The sequence below is a fragment of the Mytilus edulis genome, chromosome 3 (assembly GCF_963676685.1).
Source record: "Mytilus edulis chromosome 3, xbMytEdul2.2, whole genome shotgun sequence".
NCBI lineage: Eukaryota > Metazoa > Mollusca > Bivalvia > Mytilida > Mytilidae > Mytilus > Mytilus edulis.
This window is the reverse complement of record NC_092346.1, coordinates 87548606-87566872: the sequence shown is the minus strand read 5'-3', so window position 1 is coordinate 87566872 and position 18267 is coordinate 87548606. Positions and strand designations below refer to the sequence as shown.

The 18267-nt window shown below is 31.8% G+C and overlaps 1 protein-coding gene across 1 annotated transcript in view; it reads right to left on the bottom strand.

The window, feature by feature from the left end:
- The window catches only part of LOC139517706 (cell death-inducing p53-target protein 1-like), a 79892-nt gene that overhangs the window by 46924 nt on the left and 14701 nt on the right, over nucleotides 1-18267 (bottom strand). The gene's annotated exons all lie outside the window — the stretch shown is intronic.

Below are 18267 nucleotides of genomic sequence, written 5' to 3'. Positions count from 1 at the left end.
TTATTTTTCTTGACTGTATATTATAGTTTATTTGAATCTTCTTAAACAAGCATATCAAGAGCATTGTAGACATATTGTTAAGATTGTTCACATAAAAACAGTAGTTATAAACACAGACGTTGTTCCCCTTTGTCGTACTGCAAGTAATTGTAAGCCGATCATAAGATGAGATGAGAAAACTTTATTTTGATTCGGCATAAGTACAAACAAGCAACACAAGCTCTAAGGAGCTTTTGACCGAATATAAAAACATATAAATATGCATTTTGACATATAAAACAACCTGTAATACAAAGTTGAAAATCTCACATACACAGCATGCAATAAAAATATGCAACAAATTTTCGAATGAAATTAAAACAAGCTAGACCAGAGCAACCAAAAGCAGCATAAGTAATAAATAAACAGCTCAAGAATTATCTGCAAGCAGAACAGCGACATTCCAAACCGTTCCAGGACTGAACAAGACTTTTGAAATGTGAAAAAACTGTTTTCAGTCCTGAAATGGTTTGGAAGGCTGTTCCATAAAGTAGCAGCAGCAAATTTGTACGGTTTTTTACCGTAACGGGTTACCTTTACCTGTGAAATTTCAAGAATATTTACATACCTGAAAGAATATTTAGATTATTTTACATTCACCAAATTTTGTAAGCACGCAGGAGCTATGTTGTTTATAATTTTAAAAGTTTCTAGAGCCATTGTTCTTATCCGTCTGATCTGCAAGGAGGACACATTAGCTCTTTAAGTAAGAGGTCCTCGTAGGAACTGGTAAAATCCTCATATACAAAACGGAGTGCTCTTTCCTGCACCTTTTCTAGTTTTTTGGAATTTTTCTCAGTGCAAAAATGCCATGTCAAAGGGCAAAAATTAAAATTACTAAGAAATAGTAAGTTTACTATAAAGTCTATCCAAAACTGAGCCTAAACGTTTTATAACATTTAATTGCTGTGATGGCTTCCTACAGATTGAGCTAATATGAACATAAAATTTAGCTGGTAGTCTATTTCAATGCCTAATAATTTTACTGTTTTTTTCACATGTAAGGTTCGAATTTTTAATATGTATAGATGGGTTCTTTTCAAAGGTCTTTTTGCCAACAGCCAAAACTTGAAGTTTGTCAGGATTTGCTTGCATTTTATTCACCCTGAACCACTCAATAAGTATTTTTGAATCCGATTCCAAAGTTGAATTTAATAAATCGAAATTTGCAGTACAGAAAGACAAAGTATTGTCATCTTTATAGTTATATAATAAATCATAGCTACCATTTTTAACAAAAAGAAAAATATCATTTATATATATGTTTAACAACAATGGCCCTAGTATCGAACCCTGTGGTACGCCTTTATGGATGTCAGCCCAACCACTCAGAACATTGTTGACTTTAATTTGCTGTTTTCGATAAGATAAATAGGACTTTAAAAGAGCAACTGCATTGGGGGTTAAACCATATGCTGATAATTTATCTAACAAAATATTGTAAGGCAGGCAGATGGTAAATGGCAAAACCTCGGTTTTGAATTTATCTGTGTAATTCTATTTTTCATTTTTTTTTTATCGAAATATATCATGGCCACGGTATGTCAAATTCATAAACAAAATATGTCATTTGATACATTTTTCTGTATCAAATATCTTAAAATTCATAGAATTTTCAATAACAATTTCCACTTTTTATTTCTATATAATGAAAGTGGGCACAGCAGAAACTATTATAATTAAAGTCAACCTTTCTATTATGTCGATCCATTTGTATACTGTACATACAACATCTGAAAATTCAAAATGCAGTTGACAACAGACAACATTGATTTAAAATATTTTTTTCATGATAATTAGATTGTTTCATTATTTTTCAATCTTATCTGCTATCTGAAAAATTAACTGCGACGAAAAATGGATTTTTTATGATGTTTTTAAAAGCATCAACCCATAGTCAAAGGTACTATAACCACAATAGAAACATAGGAGAAAAAGACAAAAAATAGGAATGTTATTTTCAAATGGCCATTGACAACAGTAAACACTGACTTAAAATTATTTTTTCTGAATAATCATATTTGGAAATTCTTCTAAAAGTTCACTTGCTATCAATTTTTTTTTATCACATTTAAGGTAAAAAAGATATATATTAAAAATTGTAACAGGGTATAAGTGTTTCCTGTGATACATCAATGATAACTATTTATAAGATTTATCAATGACATAACACGTGTACTGATTAATGTTAAAAAAATGTCCTTCATTCTTGTGTATGTCTAGGATTAGCACTTACAAAAGGCGGAAAATCTTCAAAATCATAGGTCTGTTCTATGTTCTTTTGAAATTTCAGCAAAAGATGAAGAACTTGATATTCTTTCCCTGTATTGGATACACAAATTTCATATATGTCCTTACATACAACGTTTTATTGTTGGTTATTTAAAGTTCACAATGAAACCTCTGTCTTAAATATAGTCATTAACTTTATCAGCAATCAAAGCTGGGTTTCAAAGTTATTGTGAAAGAGAGAGAGACGAAAGATACCAGAAGGAGAGTCAAACTCATAGATAGAAAATAAACTGACAACGCCATGGTTAAAAATAAAAAGACAGACACATAATAATACAGAAGACACAACATAGAAAACTAAAGACTAAACAACACGAACCCCACCAAACACTTTGGGTGATCTCAGGTGCTCCGGAAGGGTATACAAATGCTGCTCCACATGTTGTACCCGTCGTGTTGCTTATGTTATTATAAATCCGGTTAATAGTCTAAATCGGTAGGTCACCTTCTTGAAAAGGGAAAGGGTATTGTAGTTACGATATAAGGAACATATCCGATATCATCTGTGAAACAGTTATTCCATAACGGTCAACCAACTCGTGATGGCGTCCGTTAAATTTACGAAGGGATGATTTCAACTTCACCATTTGGAACTCTTGGTTTGATAGCTTCCTTGTGAGTAGCAATCCTCTATCAAGGAAATCATGATAGGAGATACAAGCTCGGGAATATTGTATCAATTGTGAGATATATACTCCGTATGCAGGCGATGCTGGAATGCTGCTACATAGAAATGTAAAGTTCACAATTGGAAAGCTGAAATCATCTCTTTTGTTGTAAAGTTTTGTTTTCAACCAACCCTCATTGTCAATTTCTAGATGTAAGTCAAGATATGAGGCAGACTTAGCATAACTGGGTATTAGAAACTGCATATTCTACAGGTGAATCAGATTTCGATGCTTAACTATCTTACAATAGTATCGAACATTACGCATTTTAAACTAAAAGGATATTAAAGACGTTAGTTCTGATTTGTTTCATAAAAATGACTGTTTACGTATCTTTTACTACGAAAGGATACATCATACTTTGTAAAAAATCACTCTGATTCATACGAAACATTCTATGAAACTGACATATCAAGGTGCTATCTGCATTGACAGCATTCTAGTATTATGAGGACGTGTTTTCAACAAACAGTCTGCTTTAATCAGGAAACAAACTGTGTTTTTCTTCTTGCCTATTTGTTCCTTGATTTATATAAGGCTGACTGAAGCTTCATGTGAATAATGAAAAAAGCTTGCATTATCCTTTAACTCTACTTTCAACTATATAGTTCTACTTCTACCGGATAATGGCCACAATCAACGATTGAATATTTTGCCATGACTTCGATGCGCATACGGACCCCTCCCTCACCCCCCATATTGTTAGAATTTAGTTCAGCTTTGTCACCAAAGCTTTAAAAGTCTCGACGGTGCTCCAGAAGGGAGAATGTTCCAATCTTTAAGGGTACGTGAAAAGAAGGAATATTTACGATAATCACTTGAATACAGCTAGAATCTGGAATCTTCTGTCATGCATATTTCTTAACAGTCGTCTAGGTGGCATCAGAAGACCTTCCTTCCTTTCTCATTAACAATTGAAAAGAACGGTAAGTCTTGCATCTTTTTGCCTTTGTTCCAGATATCTCCATTCTAAGTGTTTTAGCATCTTTCTTACACTCCAGTGATTAAAGTGTTTGTTCGTCACATATCTTGCTGCTCGTCTTTGTACCATCTCTAGTCGGTCAATCTCTGTTTTGTTGTATGGATCCCATACAGGACTGGCGTATTCTGTTACAGGTCTTACAATTGTCTTATATGCGTTTTCCTTTACAGAAATAGAGCGTATATTCAGGTTTCATTTTAGGAAGTCAATTGTTCTATTGGCTCTGTTGCAGACGTTGTTAACATGGTAATTCCATTTCAGTTCGGATGTGAATGTGCATATAGATGATGTCCCCTCACTAAGTAATTCAAAGTTTGGTGAATATGTTGAACGTATCTTTTCCAGCGATTTGAAAAAAAGGATTCAAAAGATACAGTTAAGTCGGTCTCTCACTTAAGTCTTATAATTGACAATGATGGTCGGTTGAAAAGGAAATTGTATGACAAAAGAGAAGACTTCATCTTATTGATTTAGAGCGTTCTATTTAGCAACATTCCAGCAGTCCCTCCATATGGTGTATATATCTCCCAGTTGATACGGTATTCTAGTGCTTACCTTTCTTAAATAATTTTCTTGATAGAGTGGTACTGCTCACACCGAAGCTATAAAAACCATAGTGCCAAGAGATAAATTTGAATCATTTCGTTAAAAAAAAAAATTACGACGCTATCCCGCGTTTAATGACCGATGAGGAATTTTTTTTCACAGATGACGACGTATATGTTCCAATTGTCGTTATCTCGATACCTTTCTTTTCATCCCGAATGTGACCTACCGAATAATATTCATCAACGGAGTGGTGTAATTTCCCTTCAGGGACAACTTAATTCACCCTCATTTTTGTTGCTTAATCTTTGGTTTTCATGTCGTGTTTTGTATACTGTTGCTTGTCTTCTGGACGTTTTTTTTTATAAAGGCATTGTCAGATAACCACAACATAAATGAAATAAAGCAAATTTTTATAACTCCATCAAAGGAGACAACACAATTTGATCAATTCAATCCCCTGGTTCATTCCATAATTAACACACCATGATAAACCTTTATAATCTATAAATAATGGTTGTACTATATAGGACAGGTTTATAGAGAACATGTCGATCTGTGGCAACACCAAGGAAAGAAATCAAGATATGAAGCATATCTTTTAGTTTCGGTAGTATCCTTAATCTCAAGTTAACTTGAATTATAAGATGCAAGCACTTACTGAAATTTTAGTTATTGAGTGACATATCAACATATATAAAAGTGCACCAAAAGAAATTTACAAAAGAGAGGCTAAAGAAACCAAAAGGAAATTAACAGATAAGTCGAAAATAGACTTATAGAAAGTCGAAAATAGACTTAAATACAACCAATAGTATAAGAATTCAGTTATTGCTTTATTTTCACATATTCAAGTAAACTAGCATGAACAATACCAAAACGAGTTGGTGCACTTCATATTTGGAATTTTTTCATGATATTGACAAGATTGGACGCCAAAGAAGTATATATGATTAATGTGAAGATGTCAGCTTTTCCTCTGTCATATTTGAATTTCTCGTCAGTAACATGACCTATATCCTGTCCCGTAATATTTCGTTTACATATCTCAATTGATACGTCATGTGTGTGCCTATTAACATCACTATAGACCTCGTCGGCAGGATGTGTTCCTAACACCAAACTGCTTCTGCTTTAACAGGGTCACGAGAAAAAATAGATTGAAATTGACAATGAAATCAATTTTACGGACACCTTCATGAATTGGTGAAAGGTACGTGATGTGTGTGAATTATTACATAATTTGGACCTCGTCAATTGGGTATGCTATTGACACAGAACTGCTCAAGCACAGTCATGATGAACAAAACCCTTGGAAATTGATCTTACATCAGGTTTACGGTCACTGTCATAAATTGGTTGACCGGTGCGATATGTATATGAGTCTTTATTCTAAAGTAATATTTCCTCACGGTGTTAACTTTTAAAATAACAGAATTGTGACCAGATTTGTTAAAGTTACGATTTTGTCCTTCATCCATTTGTATATGAATTTCAGTTCCATTTGTATATGAATTTCAGTTAGTTATTTTTTTTTCTTAATTTTTTTTTTTATTTCAAATCAATTGATGGGATTTGAACATCGGTAAGGAACTCATGAATAAAAACTTGATTAAAATTTTATACGCCAGACTCGCGTTTTGTCTACACTACCAATAATTTACCCACACTTTTTTGGTACATTTCTACCCTCGTGCATATCAGTACTGTTAGGAAAGACTGAAAACTTATAATGTTATACTTTCAATGAAATCAGTACTGATTTTGTCAGTACTGTTTCTGTACTGATTTTGACAGTACTGTTTTAGTACTGATTTTGACAGTACTGTTTTAGTACTGATTTTGACAGTACTGTTTCAGTACTGATGTTGACAGTACTGTTTCAGTACTGATTTCGTCAGTAATGATTCAGTACTGATTTCGTAAGTAGTGTTTCGTTACTAATTTCTTCAGTACTGTTTCATTATAACACTTTTTAAATCAGACTGTATCTGTATAGTGATGCCTAGTTGTTTTGTATATTTGGGGTGGGTTAATTGTTCTCTTTGACACTTACCCCATTTCCATTCATTTTCTATATCGTGACATGTTAATGTTTTCGTTATGTTTTTTTTTATTTCTCTGATTTTTGTTGTCCTGAAGTGGTTTTGCTTTAGATCCAGCTCTTCGACAGTTACTTTAGCTTTTTTTTTTTAAATATTCTGGCTTTATGTCATATTTATTGTCAGAATTGCATCTTGTTTGGTCTATAAGGTTTATGTTTTTAATACATATTAATACTTCTATTTGACAATACCATATTACTTAAGAATTGAATGCTCTTTTTTGTAAATTTATTGGGGTGTAAAAGCGTTGACCGAAGTACATTTTGTATGAAGCGCGGAAATGTGCGCACGGTCAACGCTTTTACAACCCTATAAAGTTACAAAAAAAAGCATTCAATACTTATAATTACATTTTTACCTATAGGATCCTGAAAACACGCCTTTTATCAATTTTTTATTTCTTTTACCTGTGCACTTTATTGTGGGACCTCGTGTCATCATGAATGAAAAGTTTTATTGTGTGATACAACTGCTTAAGGAATTATCAAGCTTACTCTCGTCTATCGAAAAACTATTGAAGCGAAGGAGAAAACAGAAATGAAGCAAGATAAGCAGTTTATCGGATTTTACCCATTAGGAGCACCTGAATTCACTCCCAGTTTTTAATGGAGTTCGTGTTGTTTTTTATGTACTTTTCAAAGTGTTGTTGTAAATGCTCTTTTGTTTTGTGATTCTTTGCTTACTTCTTGATTTTGAATGTGACTGTCTTTCAGTGTTTATAAAAATAATACGCTCTAGAAGCACCTGAATTCACTCCCGGTTTTTAATGGAGTTCGTGTTGTTTTTATATATGTATTTTTCAATGTGTTGTTGTAAATGCCCTTTCGTTTTGTGATTATTTGCTTACTTCTTGATTTTGATTGTGACTGTCTTTCAGTGTTTATAAAAATAATACACACTCGACATCAGGGAGATTCACACTGTCGTTCGAGGCTGATATTTTACAGTATCAATGTGTATAATAGCGCATAATTTATATATATATCAAGCAAGATTAGAATCTTCAATACTGTTCATTTTTTGGTATTTTGCTATTGCTTAAAATATGTTGTAATTAATGCAGTCAGATGTTACTATGTTAGGCAATGCATTATAATCAACACAAAACAATGTCTCGATTACCTTATTTTTAATCATAACTGGAATTTCTTTTATTTATCATAACCATTTTTTAATATATAATAAAACATTCAATGTCATACCAACATGTGAAGTTTGTGGCAAAAATCTCTGTCATTTTCATGCCCCTTGGTTATTTTATGACCCTTTAAAGCTCATAAATAAAACAATCAAAGAAACAATTAATTTTGCATGTATCATGTTTCATTGCTCTCCCCCTATGCCATCTTTTCTTTGGAATGCTTTGTTAAATGTCAGTTTCCTGGCTCTTTTCCTCAATTCAGTCCCGGATATGATGTGTCTTTTTACATGTACAGTGGTAATTCAAGAGGACACTTTAGTTCTAATATGAGCTCATTATAAGCATCCACCTTTTATGTTTTGGTACTTGTACGAAACTCAGGATTCAATGGTTCATGATTAAATGTTGGGTTTTTTTTCTGATGAGTGCCATATTAACCCACCCCAAATATACAAAACAACTAGGCATCACTATACAGATACAGTCTGATTTAAAAAGTGTTATAATGAAACAGTACTGAAGAAATTAGTAACGAAACACTACTTACGAAATCAGTACTGAATCATTACTGACGAAATCAGTACTGAAACAGTACTGTCAACATCAGTACTGAAACAGTACTGTCAAAATCAGTACTAAAACAGTACTGTCAAAATCAGTACTAAAACAGTACTGTCAAAATCAGTACAGAAACAGTACTGACAAAATCAGTACTGATTTCATTGAAAGTATAACATTATAAGTTTTCAGTCTTTCCTAACAGTACTGATATGCACGAGGGTAGAAATGTACCAAAAAAGTGTGGGTAAATTATTGGTAGTGTACAAAAGGCTAATCAATGACGCTTTAATAAAAACAAAAAAGCCGAATGAACTTCGAAGTGTTAAAGAGCACTAAGGGTTCAAAATTCTGGAAGGTTTGCCAAATACAACTTAGATAATCTCTTCCTGAATCCAAAGTAAATCGAAAAATACAAAGCTTTCTAAAAAGTTGGTTTAAAATTATGACCACATCAATGATAATTCATATCAATATTGAAGTGCTGACTACTGAGCTGATGATATACGCAGAGAGAAAACCTTCACTAACAATGGCATCGACCCAGTGGTTTTCATAATCTCATTATAGATTCCAGAATTAAAACTGTGTACACCACACACGCGTTTCGTCTACAAAGACCCACTAGTAGCGCTCGAATCGAATTTGTGGTCCTTTGTCTGATTAAACATTCCTCCTAGCTGCTTTATGTATATGATAGATAGGTTTAGTCATTGCTTCAATGTAATGACAATTATATTGACCATAGGAGGTTTGCTAATTAGAATAAGTCTTTCATTTTAATTTTCTTATTAAACGTTGTAACTTGGAGTTGATTTTAAGATGAAATGTCATAAAGAAAGATTGATAAAGATTATATCGACTATTATTTATTTTATTTTAACTTTTAAAGAGATTATTTCTTCTAGGTAATATAACGACAGAAAAAAAGGAAGGATATTGCTGAATTATTTCAAATAACAAGCTTTGCAATTGATAGCTAACTAAAAAGTGAAAATACCAGCAAATATTTACCTGATGTGTGGTATGAAAATTTGTCTCATCGCAGGAGGTTTTCCATATGATGAGCAACAGTTTTCAGCTACGCTATTTAATGTCATTTCCTATTCTACAACTCTTATCATATCTCATGTAAATGTCTGCCATGTCTCATTTTTTTTTTAAATTATAAAACTAATATAGGCTTTATCAGTGAACCATCGTTCAAGCTATGGTATACAGATATAGGAAGATGTGGTGTGAGTGCCAATGAAACAACTCTCCCTCCAAATAACAATTTATAAAAGTAAATCATTATAGGTCAATGTACGGCCTTCAACACGGAGCCTTGGCTCACACCGAACAAAAAGCTATAAAGGGTCCCCAAATAACTAGTGTAAAACCATATAAACGGGAAAACCAATTGTCTAATCTATATAAAAAAACGAGAAACGAGAAACACGTATAAATTACATACACAAACGACAACTACTGTACACCAGATTCCTTTTGTGTCTGGATCAAATCAGTCCATGGAGTAAATTTATTTTTGTATCGATCTTAATTTAAACTAATGTTTCAACCGACTATTAATTAATCAACAAGATGTTTTGAAAAAGGTTTTTCTTACATTATTCAAAAGAAACAATTTCACTTAAAAGCTTAAAGTTTCCTTTCATTGCTACGGCAAATTAAGAAAAACCCATTTGCAAATCCCAGTCGCATTTTAAACATCACATAAAAATGTGGCAATGTGATAAAATGGGTTTTTAAAGTTGACGAACTATTTATATCTGATGCAGTTTATACATACAAACTAGTGTCTATTCAGAATCATTAATCAGGAACCGTGGTTAGGAGGAGAGCTTTCTAATGAGAATACATATTACAAAGCAATTAACCATTGTCGTGGAAAATGTAGCAAATCAAGATACGACTTCTAAATGAAGGAAACAAAACGTCGATTTACAAGGAACAAATTGGTGGTGTCAAACATTTTAATACTACTGATGTCTCAAATATTCTAATTCTCGTCAACTATAGAAATGCTAACGTAATTAATGACGGAAGTTTATAGATTTGATTCCTGCTCTAGTTCTTCAACCTCCGTCTTTCACATACATCAAAACACACAATAAATAACTTGGCAATACTGTTTCGTGCGTGGTTTCTACGTGTTTCTCAGATTTTTCCTTAAAAAAGAAAAGAATGGAATTTAAACATATAAAGGATATAAATAATCAAGGATTTAAGAATAATTTGGGAACAATAAAAAGTCATGTATTTCACTTTTATTGAGTTGTTGTTATCGGACAAAACAGTTTACTCCTCACATTTCAGACTTTTGAAAGTTGGGAAAAATTAAAACATCAGATATTGTCCTGAGAAATTTAGTTCATAAGTAAATTTGAATCATTACAATAAAAGAGAGGCTAAAGATAGCAGAGTGAGATTCAAATTCGGAAATAGAAAATAAACTGACAACGCAGTAACTCAAAAAGAAAAAAAAGACCAAAAGACAAACAATAGTACACAAAACACAAAAAAAAAGAAAACAAAGGACTGGGAGTGATCTCAGGTGCTCCGGGAGAGTTATCTCTACATGTGACTACCATCGTGTTGCTCCTGTAAGTACAAAATCGCTTACAAGTCAATTTGGTGAAAACAGGACACGATTGTAGTTACGACATTAGGAACATATCCGCTATCATCTGTGGAATGGATATTCCATAACGGTCAACACAGTGGTGGTTTCAACTTCACCACTTGAAACTCTTAGTTTAATTACTGCCTTGTGAGCATCAAACCTCTATCAAGGAAATCATAATAGGAAATACTAGCCCGGGAATATATAAACTCGGAGATTTATACTTCTTGTACAGGCGCTTCTGGAATGTTGCTACAAAAAAATGGAAAGTTCACAATTGGAACCTGAAATCATTTGCTTTGTCGTTAAGTTACGCCTGCAACCGACACTCATTGTCAATTTATAGATGTAAGTGAAGAGTTGAGGCCGACTTAACTCCTTCTGTTGTGTCCTTTATCGCAAGTTCGATTGGATACATGCGTTTAACATAGTCATCAAACTTTTGAGTTATTAATCGCGAGAACATCATCTACATAGCGGAAAGTTAAGTTAAATGATTAAGATAAAGGCAACAGTAGTATACCGCTGCTCAAAAGACATAAATCGATTGAGAGAAAAAAACATCAACTGTATGAGGAAAACAACGAAACAACAGAAACACTGAAGTGCAACAGTTTTAAGTAATGTCAACTGTGATTATTAAGAAAAATTACCTTGTTTTACATATTAAACATTACAAAACATTCTGAGGCATTATTTAAGTTCTTCATATAATATATTAGCATGTCCCTGCTTCTTGTAGTTTAAGATTGAAGACAACGTTGTGTCATATGTGCATTCGTGACTTTTTGTTACCTTGTTCCGTCCGTTTCTTTCTGACGTTTACATATCTCCACATAATAAAAAATAATAATGGTATATGAAAAAAATAATAAGTATATAAGCTAAGGTTAAAAAGTAACAACAAACTTCGTTTATATAGAAAAGTAATTTAACAAATAAATCGGAAATGAATTGGCTTTTTAATGAAATCTCTGTGATAATTTATTTCGCGATGAAAAGGAAAATGAAAGTAATTGGACAGAAATTGCCTTGTTCCATAGTTTGTGTTTTAAAAGTTTATACAGTCCAAGTTGATATAGAAAATAAAATGTGCCTATAAAAAAATACAATTCAGACAATCTTCTTTCTTAAATTTGTTTTTCTAATTAAGAAAGAAGTATTTAAATTAGTATGATCTTCTCTGCCTATAAAAAGAAGAAGTCATCTTCTATGAAATTCCTACATTTTTTTTGCTTCTTCAATTTTAAAATCAAAAATTATTATACATCTTATAGATCCTTACACATTACATTATCCAGATGTTATCAGGACTTTTCTCTCTCTCTTTTGTCTTATATATTTATTACTTTGGGGTTAAAATCTTTAAACTTATATAGCAAAAAATGAAAAAACTTAAAGAACTGCACATTTGGTCTCGCCTTGTCTTGTCGCTAATATTTAGATAAAGTTGACAGTTTTACCAAAAATTAACTTAAATTTTGAGCTGTCAGTTTTACTGGGATTTGGGTAAGTTAACTGCTTTATGCGTCAAGCTGTTGCATATATTTAATTTCATAAAAAAAAAATATGTTCAAAATCGATTATCATTTGTGAAAGTACTTATTTGTACATAATTTCATAGTAAAAAAAACCCTTAATTTAGTATTTAAATTAGAAGAAATGCATCGCATCATCTTTTTTGTTTTAAAAAAAATACACTCAATAAAAAAAAATTGTTTAAGTGATTGAAAAAAAAAATTTCAATTATTTTCTTTTTTTCACAACTCTCTTTCGTGGTCAAATCGTGTACTATAATGGTATAATTGTACCAAATCTTAAAAAAAAAATTTGTCAAATTTTGTCAATATGACAGTTACGTTTATTCTTTAAGAAGCTAGAAATATTAATACAACTTTGCATATTATTTTAAAATGAATGCTCAATAGGATTATAAAACTTGTTATCACAATTAAGAAGTCCTCGTTTACTGTTCTTTTACAAGTGACATATTTTTCTACTAATGAATTTGACCTTTAAATATTTAGTTGGACCAACTGTCTAATAATTTTACATATTCCATCTAAATCATCAAGATTTTTCTATTGATATAGCATTAACTATCGACTATATTTACCTAACTTTTAAAGTGACCATTGTCCTTTACAGACCCTCACACCAAACTATTGACAAAGGACTCATCTGTTCCTTTCTTTGATGGATATTTCTTCTTTTTAGGCAGTCTAGATTTGCTTCGATATCAAAACGTTTGCAATGACGGATTTGTAAATCGCTTTATAAAACATACAGCATAAGTTTCCTTGATACAAACTGAAACACATGTCTCGCCATTCCATTAACAGTTTCAATTAATTAGATATGATTAACTGATTACAAAATTTAGAATTTTTGAAATACTAATGATTTTTTACCTCTGGCTTAGATTACCTCAGCTATATTTGGCAAAACTTTTAGGAATTTTAGTCCTCAATGCTCTTCAACTTCGTACTTTATACGGTTTTTTTTTTTTTTTTTTTTTTTTAAACCTTTTTGGATTCGATCGTCACTGATGAGTCTTTTGTAGACGAAACGCGCGTCTGGCGTATAGACAAAATTTAGTCCTGGTATCTATGATGAGTTTATTTACTTGTCAATGTCTCTATGATTGACCCAGAAAACAGAAAATTTCTATCGTTTGAATAAACATTAGTAATAGCTGTTGGAATTCATTGTAATTAATGCTATCTATATTGTCAACACTTTCAACAAATCTCAATGAGGGGGACATTTCCTTGCATTAAATTTACATGGAACCTATTACAATAAAACAGGTCTATACTGTTTCGTCTTTTATTGGTGTTCTAATAATTAGATAATTTTCAGACAGAAGACATAACGAATTTGTAGAAAGTCCATAACTCTTGAAAAATATATGAGTTCATGTTTCCTTAAGCAATCTGATGAAATTTTATGACCCCGGACTTAAAGTTCAAGAACTAATGTCACATTCTAGTTCTTTAGGCCTTCCCTTGGTGGTTCATTCTGAACGGGAATTCTAATGATCCAGTTTTAATGTTATAAGTACATCAAAGTTGACGATGTTTAGCGTTAGTAATGAAACCATGTTTAGTCCACCATTTCTACATGTACTAAGTCAGGAATATAACAGTCGCATTCCATTCGTTTGATGTGTTTGCGCTTTTGATGTTGTCATTTCATAATGGACTTTCCGTTTTAAATTTTTCTTGGAGTTCGGTATTTTTATTATATTACTTTTTAACCAATGAAACACCGGTTTCTGAGTCATTACTTTTTTACTGGGTAGATACCTCTGAAGAAAATAAAGTTGTAAATCATTTTAAATTAAGGAGTATATGCCTCTCATGCAAAACCCAGAATTCTTAGATATAGGAAGATGTGGTGTGAGTGCCAATGAGACAACTCTCCATACAAATAACAATTTAAAAAGTAAACCATTATAGGTTAAAGTACGGCCTTCAACACGGAGCCTTAGCTCACACCGAACAACAAGCTATAAAGGTCAGATTTGGTAATACGTGTTTATTTCTTTTATTTTTTGTTGTTGTTGTTTTTTTGGAGGGGTAGGGGGGCTTTTTCAATCCTTCAACAAATTTAGATTTCACATTTTTAAATATTTTGGCCACGGACATCACTTAATAGAAATACTTTGTCGAAATGTGCATCCTTTTCAGTAAAAAAGGTACCTTAACATTATTATCTTATGTTAAGATTTTTTTCTGATAGAAATGTTAAAATGTAACCGAGCATTATTTGTTTTTAAGGTTTTTTTAAGTTTGTTAATTACTGTCAATTCAGAAATGCTTGCGTGCATTTATTTTTGCGATTTAGTCGATTTAAATTTTTGAGGGTATGTCACTGTCGCATTTTTTGCAATAATTCAACCATCGCAATAATTTCTGAATTTACAGCACATGAATCAGAAAGTTTAATTTCATTTTATTTACAAGATCCTTGGGCGCAATTGCTAACGAAATTTGTGCTTACGGAGTTTTGAAAAGCATAAATTTACTTCTTTGAACTTTTATAGAACGCATCATGTGATATGATGAAACAGCTAGTTATAGAATTTGTTTTGAAACAGTCTATCGCCTCAGTAAGTAGAGTGGAATGTATTTGGTGATTGCATTATGAAACAAAATGACTAGTTTTATTCATCAAATACCTATTTATTTCCTATTTACCACCAAAACCTTTATCTCTGATCTTTTGATTGGCTTTATGAAATATAGAAATAGAAAATGGCGTGTTTTTATCCTCCGTTAATCGGAATATCATCAAGACTATTCGATATGTTTTGTCAATTAACATGCATAATGTGTAACAGTGAATTAATGTCTGTTTCCGATTTAATTAGATGAATTACTTTGAAACTTGAGTAATGCAGAGAAAACCCTTTGATCTAGGAACGAGTACTGTACTTTTGAATGCCATGAATTTCTTTATGATATCAAACCAAAAAGATAAAGGATGACATTGGAAGATACAAAACAATTTAAATGTTTGTATAAATTCATATATATATATATATATATATTTATCGATATAATTCTGTTTCAAATGAAGTAAGAACTATTGAAATCCTTTGGTCTAAAATTGATTATGCACCTTTTTATGAATCATTGTCAGCTTTTATATGGAAATAAAGTGGTTTATTGTTGGCAATGAAATGTCGCTTGCATTCCATCTGTTAAGAATCGAGTACCTCTGACGAGTCATATTCAAGACACAATGTGGATTTGGCATACACAATTTTGGTGAATTTTTATAACAACCTGGTCGACTCGGAAAAAGTCTCTAATCAAATGGCAAAATCAAAACTCTCATATATCAATAACAACTACCATATTCCTGACTTGGAACAGACATTTTCTGGTGTAGAAAATGGTAGATTTTACCTTGATTTATAGCTATCTAAATCTCCCACGTGTATGACAGTCCCATATAACTGCATTATACTGATAACAATGTTTGAACAAAAATAAAGACATTTCGCCTAATGCACGTTTTGTCTTGAGTGTATCACCAATCCAGTAGTCACCCCTTTATGTTGATACAGAATATCATTGTTATGTTCATTTTCTGTAAATTTACTGCTTTTTGAATACGTATTGAATTGTTTACCCCCATATACAAATTGCCTTATTGTTAAATGGCATGACTATTTGTAAATATAATTTTGTTTTGCTCTTTGACTTCATATTTCCTATCAAGTGTTTTGATTCGAGCCTCACTGATGAGGACCCTGAAGACAAAACGCACATACAGTACAAAACCGGCAGCCTGGTATTTTTTATGAGATATATTTACTTTTAGCTATCTATGAAGGTTATTTAGTTTACCTTTGTGAATGAATGGTCATTTAAGAATTTTGGTCCTCAATGCTCTTCAACTTCGTACTTTATTTGGTCTTCTTGACATTTTTTTTATTCTAGTGTTTCTAATCTTTTGTAGACGAAACGCGCGTTTATTTATTTACCTTTGGTTATTAAGTGATGTTCATAGATAGAAAAAAACAGCAACGCCATGGCTAAAAATAAAAAGACAAACAAACAATTAATAGTACAGAAGACACAACATAGAAAACTAAAGACTAAGCAACACGAACCCCACCAAAACTTGGGGTGATCTCAGGCGCTCCGTAAGGGTAAGCAGATCCTGCTCCACATGTGGCACCCGTCGTTTTCCATTGACAATGTAGAGTCGTTTGTTTACAATGAAATAGAAGGGACGTTTATAAACCACTTGGCAATAAAGAGTCATTAATTTACCGTTGACCTTTGACATTCTTTTGTTTACCAACGACATTGAAGAGGTTTCAATGTTAACTAATGGCAGTAAATGATCGTTTGTTAACCATTTAGAATGAAGGGTCGTTTACTTACAATGTGAATAAAGGGAAGTTTGTTAACCACTTGGCAGAAAACGGTTGTTATTTACCATTTACCTTTGAGGGTCTTGTTTTGACAATTAAAATGAAGTGTTGTTTATAGATGCTTTTTGTGTTCTTTTGTTAAATATTTGTTTGTTTTGAGATTGTGACACAGTTATGACTTCTGTACCTATATTTTGACTATTTTATCTATTATGTCTGTTTTGTTCACGCATCGTTGTAAATATTTTGAAGAATTAAAATGATCAATTGATATGCGTAAATAGTTGTTTAGTTTGCTGTGCCCGTTTGTTCATTTAGAATATTATGAAAAAAATATTTATGTTCATTCATGATAATTTGTGGATAAAAGAAAACTTCAATCTAAACAATGTGCAAAAAAAAGAAGTTCCGATTGTGAATTTAACATCAAGAAACAGTTTAATCCTGTTTCAAAGTACAATCCAATTGCAGAAGAAAGTTTACATCCTAGATACTGAAATTATATAATGGAATGTCTTAATACGTACTAACTAAACAAATAATCTCAAAATATATACATCCACAGTAATAAATAATGCATAAATTAAAACAACTGTGTTTGTTTGCATGTATTTGTGAAAATGGGTCGGTCATATTGCACCTTAACTCTTAAGAGTTTAAATTTCTGCTTGGATTTTAGATTTTTTTGCTTTGTAACTTGCAAAGTCTACTGAGTTATAAGGATACCTTATGTTACATACAAATAGTTGGATAACTGACAATGTCATTTCATCTATTTAATCACAGAACATTTGATTATTTAACATGAAAGAAGGAGATTTTTTTTATAACAAGTGAATGAAAAAAGATATTCTTGGAAATTATCAAATTACAGGAAATTAGATTAGAAACAAACTCCTCGGATTCAGTAACTCAAAGTAACCTATAAAACTTATTTGATTTCTATTTCTGTTCAATTAGACATACATCGTTCGAACTTTAACAGTAAAGCATACTTTATCAAAGATAAGGTACACATGTATTAACTTCATCAGTCTATTTAAGGTACACATGTATTAACTTCATCAGTCTATTTTAATCACATTCTTATAAAAGTGAATTTACTGATCATCCACCTGTGTTTCCATTTCGTATTTGGAATACAGTCGGCTGTTTGGTCCTGTCTATAAGTTATTTATAAGATCGTAGGTAAGGCCTATTCTATTCAGAAAATGAAAAACAACACGTTTAAAAAATGCATGCATCCGACGCGCCTTTCTGAATTTACTTTCATCAGGAACGTTCACAGTCGAATATTTGAAAGCAAATGATGTACAAGTGCCGAAGCAGTTAAAAAGTTTGATTACAAAATATACATATTTGTATACATATTGTAAGGTCAACTTTGTTTAAAGGAGTTGAAATCTTGGTTTCTTTA